Genomic DNA, 19,664 nt, shown 5'->3' on the forward strand with positions numbered 1-19,664 from the left:
CTTCTAACATAAATTCAGTTTGGCCACCTGAAAAGAAAAGGTTCTTTCAAGGAACCTTTTGGAATGACATCATTTTATTGAGGGATATGCATACAAGTGTATTCTTCGAGAGCTCTTGTTAGTGTAACCCATTGTAAAATGAGGGGCTAAGATAACTCGGTTGCATGCCAAATACTGTTTGGTAGCAAATGCATGAGAATGGAAACAGAACTCTGGATTCCAATGGCAGCCAGTGGAGCTTTTGTGTTCCCACTTATAAGGCGGACAGCCTCAATTTTCTGAGGATTTTCTTGAAAGCGCCCAAATATATGATGTTACAGTAATCAAGAATACTCAGAATGGAAGATTGAATTAACAGACAAAAAGAGGCTTCGTCGAAATACTTCTTAATAGTGCGGAGTTTCCAGAGCACCGAGATACTTGTCTTAAATACTAAATCAGAATGTTTTTCCAATGTGAGATATTTATCCAAAGTTACTCCCAGTATTTTTAAGGATTGGTCAATATTATAATCCAGAAGGAAATGGTGTGTAGCTACTGGGAGAGCCACTGGGGTCGCCAGGAACACTTTGAAGTTGTTGCGGCAGTGTACTTAATCTGGATTTTTGGGACTCCAAAAGAAAGTGTTAAGTACTGGGAAATAGAGAAGTTTAATTGCAAGTTTGATCGCTTTACATAAAATTCTATCCCATTTACAATTAAAATAAGGGGGGCTACATGAGGAGAGATAAATACTTCAATTACGGACTGGAACATAGGGAAAAGGGAGAACTACTGTTTGTATAGTAAAGAAACATAAGGGCAGAACGAGAGGAGAGGGAAGAAAGCCTAAAGTGAAAATACGGAAAATGCTGCAATTTTAAAACAACAAAAGAGAAAAGAAGACCCAGTAATCCACAGTAGAATCAATCCAACCATAAAAACAAAAAACTGTGGATGCTGATGTTCTGAGAATGATTTATTATACGCCCTTTCACAATAAAATCATAGAAACATAAAAATACATATGTATAGTCCAACCAGACCCTACACGGTCCATGTTTCGATAAACACGACTTCCTCGGGTCCAATTGATGTCAAATACACAAATAAAGAAATGGACTAAAAACAGTGTACTTGTCTGACTGGAGACAAAAAAATAGCTATGGGTTGTCTCTAACATAAAACTATTAAAATTCCTCATTTATGACATAAGTAGAAAGGCTTTTTTTCACATTGTTGTGTTTGATTGAGAAGGGTCAATAACTTATTTTATTTGGTGGCCACTCCAATAAGTGTATTTAAAATAGGGAGATTAGCAGAATCCCTTTTTCTTTTTTCAACTGCATCCAGCTTTATTAAAGACACTTTCCATAAACAATCATGGCAATTCAGGCAGGATGTGGGTTACAATTTGCAACATTTTGAAACAACTTTCAACACTCTCTCCCCATGGACTACCAAAAACATTAATTACTATAAAACCCAATAAAAATAAATCTTCATTTTATACTTTTTAATGGAAGTTTAGAGTAAGGGTGGACACTTTCACTTTTAGTATGTTGTTTAACAACTGTTCACAAGCCTACTCTGACCGAGGAAAACATTTAAAACTGCAGGACTTAATCCCAAAATGCCAATATAAAAAAATAAAAACTTCATACCCCCTGTACCTCTCCCCACCCTGAGCCATGCCATTTGACAGCCGCTGGGAACTAGAACTCAGACGCCAGTTACATTAGCACCAGTGTGGGGACCCACCTGACACCAAGGTGTTATAATGTTCTAATGTATCCATAAAATAGCTGCCCATTTCACATGCTTAAATCTTATCTGGTAGGAGTCTAGGAATGAAAGATACAAGATGTAAAACTGCAGTTTTAAAAATTAATCCCCATGGCACTGAGTGGGTCAGATCAGCAATTGCTGAATTGTCTGGAAAACCAGATTCCCAACATCCTATTTTTCCTGGTCACAAATAACTGATCTGGAAAATCCACACTTTACCCATGCTGAGAAAGAATGGACGACAATTAGCCCCTCCTGTACCCCCCAAAGCAAAGCATTCTGTGTGCTAATTCTATAAAAGACACCTACAGTTGGGTGCCTAGATTTAATATTTTAGTTGACTTATTCATTGCTGATAATTGATAGCACCATTAAAAACCAAATAAAAAAAACCATTATAAAATTAATTAGCTGGTAGAAGCCTAACTCAGTAGGTGCCTAGCACTTTGAGGTAGTCATCTACAATGAGAAGCCTACTGGCAAGTAGGCATAATTAGAGCAGATTCAGGGTGGAATTTGAACACGGACTGACTTTGCAAGGATTCAGTGCCTACTGATGCCTAAGACCCTTAGGTCCTGCAGGCATAATTCCATAAATGGTGCCTAATGGATGATTGATAACAGCACCGAACGGCGCCATTTATAGAATCAGCCTAAGTGTGGTTTCACTACGCGTGTGTCTGAAGAAACTGAAAGTGCCACACCCATCTGTGCATTAACCAGAATGATGTGCTACCTATAAACTTTAGCCTCACAAAACATTCTTGCACCTAAAATGTTTGTAGGCTAATATCCTTACATAGAATATATGCAGATGGGTGCTGGTACTTATGTTGTGTTCAGACACATGCACGCAGGGAAGCCGCTTATAAAAGTTGCAGGTATATATAGTCACAGAAAAAAGGAAAATGCTGCCATGGACTGGTGGTAAATTTCTCATATGTGGGCAAACTAGATGGGCCATTTGGCCTTTATCTGCTATCATCTTTCTATGTATTAAAATCTCCTGTTTACATGGCAGAGGAATCATAAGAACATAAGAAGTTGCCTCCACTGGGTCAGACCCGAGGTCCATCGTGCCCAGCGGTCCGCACCCGCGGCGGCCCATCAGGCCCATGACCTGTAATGTGATCCTTCTCTGAGCCCTTTGATCCTTCTATCCATACTCTGTCTAAAACCTATCTCTACCTCTATCTGTATCCCTCAATCCCCCTATCGTTCAGGAATTTATCCAATCCTTCTTTGAACCCCCGTAGTGTACTCTGTCCTTTCACAACCTCCGGAAGCGCATTCCAGGTGTCCACCACCCTCTGTGTAAAAAAGAACTTCCTAGCATTGGTTCTAAAATTGTCCCCTTTCAGCTTCTCTGAGTGCCCCCTGGTGCTTGTGGTTCCCAATAATCTGAAGAATCTGTCCCTTTCCACCCTCTCTATGCCCTTCATGATCTTGAAAGTCTCTATCATGTCTCCTCTTTTCAAGGGAGAAGGGCCCCAGCCTTCCCAACCTGTTTGCGTATGAAAGGTTTTCCATACCTTTAGTCTTATTACCATTCATTTTAATATATAGTGAGCCCCTTTCTCTATTGTGCACCCAGAATGCTTGTTAAGCGTGCACTTCTGTCTCAGTAGCTTTTTGCATCAGCACATGAGATCATAGCAGACATACCCTGGCAAAAGAGTGACGCACATTCCTGTCATACGAGAGTACAAAAATAGCCTTCTCCCACCCCTCTCCCTCACATAAAAGGGAGTGTTGTTGAATAACTAATAGAGGATTTTTTGAAGTTCTCTGGAAAATGTCATTATTTCCACAGAGAATAATTAAATGGTTTATGGCTATTTCATAGTTAATAAACAGTAACTGCATAGTGTACACACAGCAGGCACATGGGTTGTTTGTGTAAATGGAAGATGGGCTGTGTGGGTGAGGCTAATTGGGTTTAATTTTATTTTATAAAGAAATAGTAAATATAGAATTGCGTGGGTGAGAAGTCATTGTGAGATAAGAGAGCCTGTGGAGAGCTGCCAGTTTGGCTTTAGAGACTTTATAAGGCACAGAAACCTGGAAACCTGACCGTTCTGCAAATCACAATACATTTACAGTATATAGTATTCTGAGAACTGTATTCAATTTAGAAACCTAGAAACCTGATGGCAGATAAAGGCCAAATGGCCCATCCAGTCTGCCCATCCGCAGTAACCATTAACCCTTTCTCTCTCTAAGAGATCCCACGTGCTTATTCCCTTATCTACGAGAATATCTTGTATTATTAGTATTAATTTAAATTCACTAACAACTATTTCAAAAAAGTTTGCTGATTCCAAGGGGAAAGGCTGTGAAAAAGGGGAAAGATACTCATAACTTGTTCTGAAAATAAAGACTTTTTGTCTTAAGAAAGGGGTCTCTTTACTAAACTGTGGTATACTATGGCCTTAGTGTGCCCTTAGGCAGGTCAAGCCAAAGAAATGTCTTTTTATTCCCTTTAATAGCACTCGCTGCCACCTATTTTGTAGGTGGTAAAGGCTCCTGCATTATCTGTCTGCCCCTGACATGCCCCCTCCAAAAAAACATTTAACTTGCCTGGTTAATGTTCAGCAGCACAAAATTTAACAAGGCCATTTTGGATGCATTAGCCTAGTAAAAGGATTCCAAAGTACCGTACAATTTACGTGGTACTTTGACTTGCGTGTGCCCAGTTTGTGCAGCACTGAGAACTGACCACTAACGAGCAATTATTGCCATTAATTAGAATTTATGGGCGCCTCTTTTAAACATATTTATAAAGAGGTGCATGGAACCAAAAGGGGAGTGGGCGGGAGAGGGGCATGAACGGGTCATGGGCATTCGGAAAATTTACATGTACTGTTATAAGATTTGCGCATACTGTAGCTATGGGGATTTACACTAGTTTTACTCTCCTCCAGTGTGTACTGAACTTACTACTTTGATCATTTTAACTGCTACCCTTGCATTCTGCCTGCGGGGAAGTGTTTATCTTGAAGGCTTAAAATATATTGTCTAGCTCAGGAGTGCCCAATACATCGATTGTGATCTACCGGTTGATCACGGAGCCCTACCTTTCTTAATAAACTCTACTACGCACAGGAGACCGCGCTTGAAGCTGTATGTTCAGTAGTGCTGCCCGATTCGCATCGATTCACTTTAGTGAAAAAAAAAATCGGGCTCGCCAATTCGTTCAGGTCTCCTAAAGCAGAAGCGGCAGTGCTTCCTCTTGCTGACCATCCACTACTGCCGCTGCTGCTCCTGCTTTAGGGGTTCAGGTCAGTCGGGAAATGCTGCAATACATAGGTGCTCTTTGTAGCGGCCTCTGGCTTCCCCCTGGCCTTCCAGTCTCACCTTCAGCTAATTATGGCAGCCCTCAGAGGATCGCTGGTGCTGTAGTGATCCTTAACAGGCTGCCGTCGGCCTCTGTAGCACGTTCCCTCTGCCATGATCCCGCCCCTGACGTCAGAGGAGGGCAGGACCGCGGCAGAGGGAACATGCCAATGGCAGCCTGTTGAGGATTGCTACAGCACTGGCAATCCTATGCGGGCTGCCCTAATTAGCTGAAGGTGAGACCAGGAGGCCGGGGGGGGGAAGCCGAAGGATGTTACAAAGAAGGGGGGGACATGCAGGCCTTTGGGGGGGGCCTTGGTGTAGAAGTACACGGAGGGAAAGAGTCCAAAGAGATTTGCATATGCCAGACTGGGGGTGGGGGAGAGGGAGGGAGGGGGAAGAAGAAATAATGGGCTTAATAGCAGAGGAGAGGGAGAGAGATGGTGGACAATGGGATTTAGGCAGGGAAGGAACAGAAAGTTGGACACAAAGGATGGTGTGGAGGTGGGGGATAGAGATACTGGATAGGAGGGTAGTTTGGAAGAGAAAGGGAGAGCTGGTGAATCCTGGGGGTGGTGGGGAAGGAGAGAAAGATGCTGGATGAAATGGTAGTTGAGAAAAGGAAAGATGGTGGATCTGGGAATGGTGGGGTTTATCACTGCAGCTGCAGGGATGGAGACGAAAAAAAGGAAAGATGCCAGACTTCCGGGGGAGGGAAGGGAAACGGAAGGAGAGGACAGAGATGGAAGATGGATGGTTAGCACAGAGAAAGAAGAAAATGACAAATGGGCAGGAGACCCTGGCATGCAAGTTATCATCTTTCTTTAAGTATCAATAAATCTTCATCTATGCTTTTTTCAGGGAAAGAAGGTGTACAACTCATCAACCCAATCTTAATAGATAACAAACCTCTATACCTCACTACCAATACAAAAATCTTAGGCGTCATTTTAGACAATAATCTTTCTTTCAGATTACACATCAGTGCTTTGGTGAAAAATTGTTTCTATAAACTAAGAATGATCCGTTCATTGGTTCCCCTTCTCGATTCATTTTCACTCAATACTTTAATACATTCTCTAGTGATTTCAAAACTAGACTACTGCAATTCCTTGTTAAAGGGGGCATATCTTAAGGATATAAGGCGCCTCCAAATCATACAAAACACTGCAATAAAGGTAATCTCAGGTTCAAAAAAATTCGATCATGTTACACCGCTGCTTCAAAACGCTCACTGGCTACCAATTTCATATAGAATTACTTATAAAATAGCACTATTAGTCTTTAAGACATTAAGAAATAATACTCCTGCATTTATAGATAGGCTTCTGATTCCTTACAGCCCCTCAAGAGTTCTCAGATCATCCTCACAAGCGTCCCTATATGTTCCCTCTTTAAAAATCATCGGTACTCGCCGTGACCTGATTTTTTCGGTTACAGCCCCTACTATTTGGAACTCACTCCCTCTTCATTTAAGACTTGAACAAGATTTGAATAAATTCAAAAATAGTTTAAAGTGTTTTCTTTTTAAAGAAGCCTTTAACTAAAAGTTTATTTTTCGGTTGATTCCTAATCTTATCGTTTTGTATTAAACTCTGATTATATATCCCCTTTTTTTTAGATTTTCAAGTTTGCAAATCCTTTTCTCACATCATCCTTATGTTCTAACCCAATCTGATTAACTCATCTTTTTTTTTTTTTTTTAATTGTATTTTTTCTTATCCCTCCTTTCCTACTGTTCCATGTGTTTGTTACCCCAGTTCGTTTTTTAATTTTTAAGTAATTATTTTTATTTACGATGTATTTGTGATTTTAAGAAATCCAATTTTATTTCTTTGTAAAACGCTTTGTATCCTGAAAAGCGTTTAATCAAATAATTTAATAAACTTGAAACTTGATCAGAAGACACTTGTCGCAGAGCCTGGGACCAACCTGATTTGAATAATGACCAGACAACAAAAGGTAGAAAAAATAATTTTATTTTCTATTTTGTCATTACAATATGTCAATTTGAAATGTGTATCCTGCCAGAGGTGGTGTTAGACCGTGAATGTGAGCTAGGATTTAACAGAGAGAGGAAAAGTCTTTTTTGTTTGGTTATTTGGTTTACACCACAGCACCAGTGTGGGTAGGAGAGTTCAAAGGGGGTGAAGAGGCTATAAAATAAACCCACCAGGTTGATTGAAAAAAAAACCAACCATCCAATTGGGCAGGAAAATTGAATTGAAAAATCGATTCAATAGGCTGAATGGAATCAAATTTTTTTTTTCCTGAATTGGGTAGCACTAATGTTCAGCTCATCTTTCAAACACCGCCCTATCACGAACCAAGCGCAGCTCCAACTTTAGTTGTGATCCACGTTTTAAGAAAACAGTCACTGCCATCCTCAATGTCCCAGTAACCCATCTCCACCACAAACTCTCACGAGAACTAAGGTAAACATTGCCTGTGAAAGTCACGAGAACTCTGAACAGGTGATGAGCAACTAACAAATCTTTCCTCTGCTGCTAGTCTAGGGAGTGGGGGAGGGGGCTAGGGAGAGAAGACAATGGTGGCAAAAGGAGGGTGGGAGACATACAGCGCCGCGTGTTGAGAACCTCAGGCCTAGAGGAAACCCCCCCCCCCCCCAATCTCCAATTTTGGAGTTTTAGTTTGGCCATTTTTGGTGTCAAAATACTGCCACAGTGGCCATCTTAGATTTCCCAGTTTTAAAGTTCTTCCTCTGCCTTAAAATCTGTCATTTGACCTTAAAATCAATAGTAATGGATCCCTCAGACCCTATTACCACCATTTTGTGGCAATTTTGCACATGTAGACTGTTGGAGGAACAGTTGTGCACTGTTTGTTGCAGAACACTTGAGGGAGGGGCGGGAGCCTCAGGCTTAGCTTCCCCCATGTCTGTCTCAACCACAGACTATGGACTTTTCCTCCAGGAATTTGTCCAAATCTTTTTTTTTTAACCAGCTACATTAACCAGTGGTGGGAGGGGTGGTGGCGGCAGATGGCCCAGCCCAGGTGCATAACTAGCCCACCAGCTCTGGAACCTCCTGCTTTCCTGAATCACCAGCAGCGGCAGTAAACTTTCAATTCAGTCATTGTGGGACCTTCCTGCACCTCCCCATGGCTGCTGGTCCACCCCCTCCAATGTTACTTTCTTGTTCCAGAGCAGAGCCGGCAGTTGTAGGGAGCTGTAGCAAGGTCCCACGATGATTGCATTTAAGTTTACAGCTGCTGCTGGTTCAAGAAGTGGGGAGGTGAGGGGGCAGGTCAACTGGCTTCTCTGTGCAATCTGGGGTTCCATCCCCCCGTAGGATCCAGCTCCAGCTCCTTTGGGCAGCTGGCAGCATGAGTGAACACATGCTGCCTCTGCGTCCTAGAAGCTTTCTTTCTGCTACTGCTTCCTGTCGCCTTCCTGCAGTATGTATGATACTGCCTTTTCCTAGGTACACTCTTGTTGTGCAACCTGTGGATTGTTACTAAAAATAATGTTTTTCATATAGATGAGGGGGGTGTAAAAAAAATGATGGGCCCAGCTGTCACATATGCTAGGTAGGCCACTGCCATTAACCGCTCTTACCACATCCTCTGGCAATGCATTCCAGAGTTTAACTATGAATGAAAAAATATTTCCTCTTATTGGTTTTAAAAGTATTTCCCTGTAACTTCATCGAGTGTCCCCTATCTTTGTAATTTCTGATGGAGTAAAAAAAAAATCAATCAACCCAAGCTTATCATCTTGGTCGCTCTTCTTTTGAACCTTTTCTAGTGCACTATATCTTTCTTGATTCTAGTTCTCAATCAACAAGATCACTGCGTTTGGAAAATTGTGCATTGTTGAAAACAAATGCCAAATTTGGAAATGCAGTGACAGGAACTCATTTAGAAAACTGTTAAAAAGGCAATTATTTGTTTCTGCATTTTTCTGAGTACTGATTGTTGTTAAAATTAATGCTGTCTTTTTCGGCATAGAAATTTTTAAAAATAAAATAAATAAGGAGACCACAATTGAACACAATACTGCAGGTGAGGTCGCACCATGGACATTACAACATTCTTAGTCTTATTAACCATTCCTTGCATCACTTTGCATTTGTCCACATTAAGGGCTCCCGGAAAAGTCACAAGCGGCTTGATAAAAGGAGCCCTAAATTTCATCTGCCACTTGGACGCCTAGTCTTCCAGTTGCCTAAGGTCTGCCCTGGTCCCAGTACAGATCCCTGCGGCACTCCACTCTTTACCCTTCTCCATTGAGGAGAGAGAAGAAAATGGTGTCTGCTGCAAGCAAGACTCAAGAAGCGGCTTCTGTCGTTCCCTCTGGGCTCGCGGCTCTGTTATTTCTGACACGTGCTCGCGAGCTCAGCCAATCAGCGCCCGTTAACTGGCTCTTAGCTATGGGCGCGGGGGCTGCTGGGAGTTGTATTCGCAGGGCCGGGAGGCAGCGGCCCCCGCGCTCTATATTAGCAGAAGCGGCGCCACGCCCCCCGCAGTGCTTGTATCGCGCTGTAGCGGAGCGGAGGGCGATGGGGTTGTGGGAGCCGGAGAGCCGCCAGTGAGAGCGCCGCCAGGTAGGAGCCCGGGAAGCGCCTTAGTCAGACTCTTGAGCCTGGGGAGGGGAGCAGGATGCTCAGACAAGTGGGGGGAGAGGAAGGGAGCAGAGCTTGAATCCTTTTACCTAGGGGGGGGGCAGGGCTTGGACCCTTTTACTTGGGGGAGGGGGTGAGCAGGGCTTGAACCCATTTACCTGGGGGGGGGGGAGTGAGCTGGGCTTGGACCCTTTTACCTGCTGGTGGTGGGGAGCAGGGCTTGGACCCTTTTATCTGGTTGGGGGGGGGGGGTTGAGCAGGGCTGTCAGATCCAGAGTAAGGGGGGAAAGGCTGGTAAGGCTGGAGATTGGGGTGGGGGCGAGCTGGGCTTATGATTTGGGGGAGTCTATCATGCAAGGTGTTATGTGCAGCAGCCTCCAAATATTTAGCTGTTTCCTGGGCTACAATCTTGGAGGTTTCCTTTTATATGAAATAACAGTCCAGCACTGGCCCTTCCTGCCAAATCCCAGCAGATCACGCCTAGGGGAGGATTCTTGTGGAAGTTGTAGGCCTGAGAGTTTGATTTTCGGACACTCCAGCCTGCTCCCTTCTGCTGCTGAGGGCTTCAGACCATCTCAGACTTTCCAGGTCTTGCTGTGGAGCAGGGAAAGGTAACGGTGCATGTTACGATTAAGAATGGTTTTTAACAGATTATAGCACATGTAGGAATTCCCATATGTGCAAAATGGTGGGTTTAAGGGATCGAAAGGTATTAGCACTGCATTTTGCTGTACGCTTACCTTTCTAGATATCTAATGCTCTGCAGTAGAGTTCAGTTGCTCCTTTGCTACCTTAAGGGAGTGGGTGGGCCTGGTGGTAGGATGTGCTAAGGGGGAGCTATGTTAGTGAGCACCATAGTAGGTCACTGCATGACATTGGAGCAGCTGGATTTATTTTTTTGAATTTATCTGGCAACTTTGCATTTGAAGCTTCAGGCAAACTGTTATTTATTTATTTAGCCCGTCCTCCCCAAAAGAGCTAGAGCATGAGACGGGGAAAAAATTGTCCCCGTTCCTGCAACCACTGTCCCCGCAGCATCCATACAAGCCTCAGTACTGCAATATTTAGCTTATTCCTTCCTTATAAATCAAAGTTTTGGCTGCTGAACTAGAGAAAGATGTTCAACTGGCAGGGATTTGTTTATAAATTTTTATAAACACAATTAATATACTACTTTATCCTAAAGCAAAATAAATAGAATTTTTTTTTCTACCTTTGTTGCCTGGTTTCTGCTTCCCTCATCTCATTCAATTCCTTCCATCCTGTCTGCCTTCTCTCTGCACCTTCCATTTGCTCTGTTACTGTGCCTTTACCTTCACCCCTCCCCTCAATTCGTCTGGCACCCATCTTCTTCCCTCCGCTCCCCCATAGTCTTGCATCTTCCCTCCGCTCCCCCATAGTCTGTCATCTTCCCTTTCAGAGAATTCTCCCCATGCTCTCTTTCCCATTCCCTTCAGCATCTTCTCCCCACTATCTCTTCCCCCATTTCCCTTCAGTGTCTTCTCCCCACTCTCTCTTCCCCTATTTCCCTTCAGGCTGCTTCAGTGTCTTCTCCTCTCCATCCCCCAGCACCCTTTGCGCAGTCCAGCAGCTCCCTCCTGCCGGCCAGCCGTGCATCTCCTTCCCTTTCTTCCCCTTACCTTCTCTTTGTGGCAATTTCTATAAGGCTATGTCTTGTATTGCAGCCGGAGCCTTGAAGTCGCTTCGCGTTGGCTGCTGGAAAAGTCTCCTCCGATGCTACCGGAAATAGGAAGATGCGTCAGAAGAGACTTTTCTAGCAGCCACATGCGACGCGACTTCAAGGCTCCGGCTGCAATATAACGCATAGCCTTATAGAAATCGCCCCAAAGAGAAGGTAAAGGGAGGGAGGGAGATGCATGGCCGGCAGGAGAGAGGGGGCTGCTGGACCGCATGCTCGTTCACCGCGCGTGCTCACTCCTTTAACTGCGGAGACAAGAACATTCACTGCTCCACGGGGCGGTGAATGGCCTTGACCCTATACTCACGGTGATCTTTTTTTTTTGTCACTGTTTCGGCAGGCTAGCCTTGGGTAACAACCACTGTGTCATTCTCTACCCAGAACGGGGTTCAGGAGTACATAGATAGTATAATCAAAACAAATATGGACAAGACATATTTGGAAGTGACCAAGTTATGGTAAATAGAGGACATCTGAGATACACTAGGTAACTATACATGCTATGTAGAATAAGCAGCCGAGATATATTAACTATACATGCTGTGGTGAAGAACTTGCGCTATGGCCTAGTTAAAAAGTTTATCTGAAACCAGTTAGGCTTGGGTTTTGGCCAGGTACTAATGAGAATGGGTACTGGGCTTGATGACCATTGGTCTGACCCAGTAAGGCTATTCTTATGTTCTTGGTCTTTTCATGGAGCTGGATTTGTGAAGGGGAAGGTCTGAAATACAATAGATGGGAAGCAAGTTATTGTTCATATACTGTCCTATGGGCAGAGCTGCCAAGTTATCCAGTTCCTGGAAGGAGACTTTTGGGCCAATCCCAAAGCAGTACGCTGATTGTCATTCCTGGGAGTCAATACTGTAGCTTCCATATTGCACCATACACCCAAGATTGGTCCAAAATTCTTGTTAGGGCTGCATTTTTCTCTTATGCTTAAGTTTCCAAGCCAAAATACTTCTGAGCAGTTTATAATACTAGTATTAAAAAACAAAGGGAAATATATTATAACATAGTAGATGACTGCAGAATGCCTGAATGGTTTATCTGGTTTGACCAACAGTCCCACTTATATTAATTCATGACTGAACACCATAATGAATGTGGTACAAAAATGCTTGATCTAGTTTCGAACACAAGCCAGAAAAGTCCCACCAACTGGAGTCACCATCTAAGCTCTACTTGACACGTCAACACACGTTATACCAGAGGTGTCAAATGTCGGTCCTCGAGAGCCGCAATCCAGTCGGGTTTTTAGGATTTCATTGCCTGCTAATAGATCTCATGCATATTTACTGGGGAAATCCTGGAAACCCGACTGGATTGCGGCCCTCAAGGAGGGACTTTGACACCCCTGCATTATACCATCTGTTTTCTATCTAGGGATACTCTGTTAATCCCACACTTTTTTGAATCCTGCCACTCTTTATTCTCTACCACCTCCCTCAGGAGTGAGAAAGCATTTCCTGACGTTACTCCTCAGCGTACCACCCTGCAACCTCCATTTGTGTGCATAAGTTATACCATTTCCTTACCTCTGGAAAATATTTTTTCTATATTAATAGATAATATAAAAATAAAAGGAAGAAAACCTAAAACTGCTGTCTTACCTTATGTTCCATCATTGCTTACACCCTATGCTGCCTATTAAAATGACTTGTGTGTTGTAGCATATTATGTTATACTTTGTACTTGAATATTTTTGCTGCTGTAATTGTCTGTTGCTTATGTTTGACTTGTTACTACTACTACTACTTATCGCTTCTATAGTGCTGAAGGCGTATGCAGCGCTATACATTTTGACATTTATAGATGGTCCCTGCCCAGAAGAGCTTCCAATTTAACTTAGACAGACATGACATAGGGTTGGGGATGCAGAACCCAAGGTGAGAGGAGTTACGAGTCGAAAGCTCTCTCAAAGAGGTGGGCTGATATTTATAGATGGTCCCTGCTCGGAAGAGCTTATGATCTAACTTGGACAGACACGACATTTAGGGTTGGGGGTGCAGAACCCAAGATGAGAGCAGTTACTCTAGCTGTACACTGCTTTGAGTGAATTCCTTACCCCCCCCCCCGAAAAACCCCCCAGTAAATAAACCCTAATAATAATACACATTACTGGCTGAATGATGCAGAAAGGGGTTCACTTCTCAGTGCTTTCCATTTAAACTAATGAGGTCATTAGGTATTCCACTGCAATGCATATCACAATAAGATTTTCACCAGGTCCGGGGCCTTGTAGAAGGGTTAGTTGCTAGAATTGAATGCCATTTATTAGGATTTAAGTGCCTCATTTCTTCTTGTAATCATAGCAGTACCTGCAGCTCTTACCCTAGTCATTGAATCACAGACTTGACAGATCGGGAACTATATGGATATAGTGGGAGTGTTGTTAGCATGGACTGAACAGAGAATTTCATGGACCCAGGGAAAGCTCTGGCTGCACTCGGAGAGATGAAATGAGGAGAGGATCAGATCTTTGAAGAGAATTTTCTTTCTTCTGTATGGCCTCCATAAGATAGGGAGGGGAACTGTAGAAGTTTTTATAAATATAATTTAAGCCAGTGTCTCTCAAGCTGTGTGCCCCTTCATAAGTATACATTAGAATAGGTGACATGTATGTCATGTACGCATTATGAAGGATACAACTGCCCAGACAAGCATCATTCTTTGACGCAATTAGACCAACAGCAAGTAATTTTACTTTTTATACAGTAGTTATGCTAACTTCAGCAACAAAGTAATTAAGGCTTTGTTACTGTTTGGATCCTTTTATCTTTGTGAACTTGGATTTTGAGAACTGCAGATGGTGGATGATGAAACACATGTTTGAGTTAATTTGTACTAATAAAACAAAAGCACATCCATCACATTGATTAGTAATTCTATTCTATTTACTTTAGTTTCATACATAGCTTAAAGAACCTTAAATAAATAACTCTCAAATTTATTTCTTTTTGTTTGTTGTGCAATTTTGTAATTTCAATTGCCATTAAAACCATTTGCTCCATTTTAGTGTGCCGTAGCTAAAAAAAAGTTTGGGACACACTGACTTAAGTCCTTAATTGCTAATGTTAATAGGGATCTGAATGTATTTTCCTACTGTCGAGGAGAGAAGGTGGGAGAATGGTGGCTTAAGCTATTTTGGACAATCCGTGGAGGAAAGAGCGATCCTTAGTTTTGGGGGATATTTCCCTACCTCCAGGTAAAGAGTTTTATATTACAGGATGGAATGTTTAAAGAAGAGAAAGGGAAAATATGATTTTGAGAAATTGGTGGAGAAGCCAATTTGGGTGGGGGGTACCTTTCTAAACTATAAGTTACTAAAGAAGGAACATGATTGGAGATTGAGAAAACATTCATTGTTAGGGGCAGTTAAAATATCGCATGTGCTTCAGGCGATTGAAAAATGCAGGGTAGGGGTATTTGTTTAGAATGTCCTGCAATTCAAGAATTTTGGACGGTCATCTTCACCGACATTCTCATATGAAATGGAAATAGCATAGCTAAATGGGAGAGATCTAAGGACAAACTGATGACTTAAGAATGGGTCTAATACTAACTTTATTTTTATATACTGCAACACCACAAACAGTTCTGTGTGTGTGTATATATGAGCGAGAGACTGTATACAGACAGCGATATTACAAAAAACTTTTGAAATTACATTAGCATGTTAAGATAATCAAATTTAAAAAATGGAATCAAAGAGATTTGGTTGAGAGATAATTGAGAAGCTAGGATATGTCTGGCTTTTCAGACCAGTGAATGGGAAGCAAGATGAGCGAACGTGGGGCTGGTTTTTGAAAGGGGACTAACCAGCAGATGTATTGGCATGATGGTGGGCTGCAGTTTTTTTGAACTTACTGTATTACCAAACATTTACAAATCTGCCTGTTGTACAGTACAATAAACAAGAACTCCATGAATTATAGAAAAGTCTAACACAGATACCAAAGCGAATGGCTCGAGTGGAAAAAAGATGATGATTTCTTAAAAGATCCCTCTGCGCAAAGAAGTTACGGGGGTGGGTCGTGGCATGAGGTATAGGAGGAATTAGCATCCTATGGGCCTAGAGAGAACACATGGTGGATGCTAGAAATTGTGATCTGCTTCTTTTTATTGAATGCATAAAAGACCAATCCAGAGGTAACAGCTCTCTCTGTGCCTAAATCTTAATCGTGTACGAATATTATTTGGAAGAAATTTTAGCAAGGCTAAGACCAAAGACCAGGCCAACTTCCCCCATCTCTGCAGCACACTTTTCTTGTTAAGCTTGTTCTAGTCTAAGCCTTTGAAGTTACTCATAAATACCTACAATGACACCCAGGAAAAGCACTTCATATTATATTATACATAGTAACAATATTTGTCCTAGAAGTAAAGTTTGTGGTCTATGCCAGTGTTCTTCAACCTCTTGATACCTCTGGACCGGCGGAAATAAAATAATTATTTTGTGGACCAGCAGTTGAAGAACACTGGGCTAAGTTGTGCCCATCTCCGCCCCATAACACTACTAATTGTAACACCATTTTTTCCATTCATTTTTCATATATACACACAATATATTCGTATTAACACATAATGGTTAACCACAAAATTAAAATACACAAAGCACACTGTATGCTTTTCAACATTCATTCCTACCAGAAAACAGGACCAAAACCTCAAAGGACTCGTATTTACAAAGAAACCCTAAGATGCAAGACTCTGCAAGCAGAACAACCCTAGAGGAAAAGAAACAAATGCATTTCTTTCTGAACAGACAAATCAATCACTAAAAAAAATAAAATAAAAGCATTACCCCTACCGTTGTCTCTCTCCCTCCATGCTGTGCCTTGCCTTCTGGTCTGCCCCCCTCCCCCCCCCTGGTGTTATCTTCAGGCCGGTCTATGGTTGTGACGTCGGAGGCTTCGGGTTCAGGCGCAGGCTGTGCATAGCAGCCTTTTCCCACGGTTTTGTGCACTGCAGCACTCGGGGAGCTGGCCCGAAGACACCGCGTTGATTGCACCGTGGACTGGCGGCTGACGAACACTGTCTTGGGCCTGATGGATGTGCCGGCCATGTGGACCGGCAGAACATTTCTGCGGACCAGCGGTTGAAGAACAGCCGGTTGGCGTGTTAAGGGCCAGTGAAAGGAATTTTGAAGATCTCATTGCTGCCTAATTCAGAGGTTCAACTTATAGGGCATAATTTAACAACCTGAGAGCTATATGGGCCTTTCCTTGATTTATGCCTAGTTCATTTTTCCCTGCTTGTATGCATTATTTAGAACTTTTGTTTAATTAAGAGCTCTGAGAATTTGAGCTTAAGTGTTCAGATAATAAGCATTGCCATACTGGGACAGTTCAAAGGTCCATCAGGCTCAAGTGTAACCCAGGTCACAGGTACCTGGCAAGATCCCCCAAAGAGGAAAAGTGCTCCTTAAACAACTGTCTAGCCATCCAGGCAACCAAATAGGTTTGGGTTATATTTCTGGAGATGTAACTGTAAGAGAACAACTGACTCACCTGCAGCTAAGAAATAAGGAGATCATCAACTCAGTTTAAAAAGTAGAAAAGTAATGCTATAAAATTAAAAAAGCAAAAAAATCAGAGCTGAAAAAGACCAATTAAAATCCTGCCCTACATGGGCTGCCTCAGGGGCAACAGCTCCAGGGGAGTCCCTTTTCAGGCAACAAACTCTTGGAACTTGGAGGTCCTGCATTGTGTCAACCTTCATGCAACCCACATGTGATTTTAATTGTTCTATTAATAAACCAATTTTTTTTTTTCTCTTTTTGGTCCTCGCAAACTGCTTGTTTCCTGGGATGCCATAAAATTAGACATTTTCTTATGGAGGGGTATCGACGGTCTCTCAAATTGTCATTTCATTAGACAAAAGACGTCGGGGTTCATTTTCAAAGGTACCATAATAACCGGTGGTACTTTTTGGGCCAGATTCTGTAAAGGACGTCTTAGTTTAGGCGTCCACAATGTGCATGACTACCGACTTAGGCATCCAAATAAAGTGGATAATTCCAATTAATGACTTTAACAAGCATTAAAGGAGACACCAGAGTAAGCTGGTGGAAGATAACATTAGCTGAGCCTAGACACCTGCTGGGAGTAGTTAAAGTTTAACGAAAGGGGTAAGAAACAGGTTAGTTTTTGGTACTGATGGGCAGGGGATTGGGAATGAGGAGATCAAGGGTTAAAAGGCAGATATAAACAAATGGGTGATTGGTTGAGATAAATGGGGAGATTGGGGAGGAGGAGTTTGATGATTGGTCAGGTGTTTTGGTGGGTTGGAGTGTTAGTGTAAGGAGAACAGGGAAGGATAGGGTAGGGCTAGGAAAAATTTATCCCACCCACCCTTTCCCTGGGTTGTGTTGTTAGAGGGTTTGGGGTTGGGCGTTTGTGGTATTGGACCCAGTTGGGTTTGGGGCATCTGTAGTTAATCAATAATTAAATGCAACTCTTGCAGGTGACACTGCGGCAAGGGGAGGCATGGCCTGGCGTTACCGTAGGTCATGTTTGGGGGAGGATACACAGTTTAAGAACTTAAGGGGAGCTAGTTTCATCACCGAATAGCTTCATGAGGTTGTGAAAATCACATTGGGGGTTTGGGGTTGTTCGATATGGATTGTAATGTGATTAATAAAGCTGCGGCCAAATAGTTCTTCCACTAATATGAGTTATGCGATTATTTGTGTGATTAAGTAGTTGTTGGTGTGTCTTACTATTGCAGGTTTCAGAGTGCAAATGCTAATGTTATTGAAACTTAGACGTCCAAACGCTGGACTTGATTCTACAAATTTTGTGAATGCCTATCGGAAAAAGTGGCCTAAAAAATAGGCATGGGAGTGGCTTCAATTTGAATGTCCATTTACAGAATCGCATGCCATCAGCGTCTACCTAATGCCTAAAATGTAGGCATGTGAAAGCCCGAGAGCTAGTCTCAAAGGGCGAAATTTAATACTGGGCTGGAGGGCTCAGCCTTCGCCCGTCAAGATTAGCATAGGCAGGGAAAAGATAGAGTAGAATTTTCCCGCCCCAACCGGTTGGAGCTTCCGATTGGTTGGGGCATGGAAGGTTCGAGAGGGGGTAGGGTATAAAAAGCTGGGACCTTCCGGGGTCAGGGGGTTCCTGGCTTCTGTGGGCAGCTTTTCCCTCCCTCCCTTCCTTGGGTGGTTTGGTTGGTATTGGAGTTCAGGGATGTCGCAGCGGCGGTGTCCCGAGCTACCAAGAGTTTTGGGGGGTGGGCTCATCAGGCGATGAGCCGTAAGAGGACGCAAGCTTGGGGGGAGTGAGCGTCAGATAATGGCATGCTATTGGGGCATCAAGGTCATGCCACCCCCAGGACCTAGCTGAGGATGGCGGGGAATTGGGGATTTAGGTAGAATTGTTATATGGTAGCTCGGATGTCAATAACAATTTGTGGTTTGTTATTTCTTGTTTAATTCAATAAACAGGGCTGCGGCCTAATTTTTCCAACAAATCAGTGTCTGTTAGTTATTAAACGGTATGGGGTGTGGGTTCAAGAGAGAGGTGGGGTGGGAGTGGGGGACGGGCGAATGGGACCTTCCAGTTCCAGATGTTATGCAAAACCAGGTCTACTTTTGAATATGAGCTGGGTGCTAAGTAGACACGAGTTAGGTGGACATGACTTAGGCGTCACTTAGGCATGCCATAGGTGTCCTTCTATAGGTGAACAGGGCTTTTATCTTTTGGGTATACAGGACTCCAGGTTGATATTAAGCTCAAAATAAGTAATAATGCATTACTTAAGCAAAGCACATGAAAATAAAATATATTGCATACTAAACCTCATTTCCAAAAGGTTAAGAACATAAAAAGAAAAACTACTCGCACAATGGCTGTGGTTCAAAGCAAGTGGATGTGTCTGATGCACAATCTTGACATTATTGTGACATCATCAATATGCACCTAGATGGCAGAATGTCAGCACAAAATAATAGGAATCCATGCCTAAACAAAAGGTCCTGTACCTCGGTGGTTAAAGGCACTGCTTCCATGAGTTCAAATCCACACACACATCCCTCTCCAGTACCTTCACAGCTTCTTATTTGCTCTCATAAGCGTATTGATTGTGGATTTTGCCATTTACATTTGTACTCTGCCCTTTCCAGGGTCTAGATGGAAACTTATTTTTACCCTGAGACGGTTTATGATGTCCTAAGGAATCATCTCACATGGCAGGTCATGGGTTCAAATCAAGTATGGTCAGATATCCCAGCACATAGTCCAATTTTTTAGTGGCAATCTGCCATCTAGGTG

General features: G+C 42.8%; 1 protein-coding gene across 7 annotated transcripts in view; it reads left to right on the top strand.

The window, feature by feature from the left end:
• Window positions 1-9,536: 9,536 nt before the first annotated feature.
• The window catches only part of ITPR1 (inositol 1,4,5-trisphosphate receptor type 1), a 234,033-nt gene continuing 223,905 nt past the window's right edge, over window positions 9,537-19,664 (top strand). For 6 of the 7 annotated variants that reach the window (XM_033925743.1, XM_033925747.1, XM_033925746.1 and 3 more), the window contains exon 1: window positions 9,537-9,668. The gene's annotated coding sequence lies outside the window, so the exon portion shown is untranslated. Of the gene's footprint in view, window positions 9,669-10,277; window positions 10,298-19,664 lie in introns of those variants that run through there. The other variant, XM_033925745.1, reaches the window with a different exon arrangement.

The sequence above is a fragment of the Geotrypetes seraphini genome, chromosome 17 (assembly GCF_902459505.1).
Source record: "Geotrypetes seraphini chromosome 17, aGeoSer1.1, whole genome shotgun sequence".
NCBI lineage: Eukaryota > Metazoa > Chordata > Amphibia > Gymnophiona > Dermophiidae > Geotrypetes > Geotrypetes seraphini.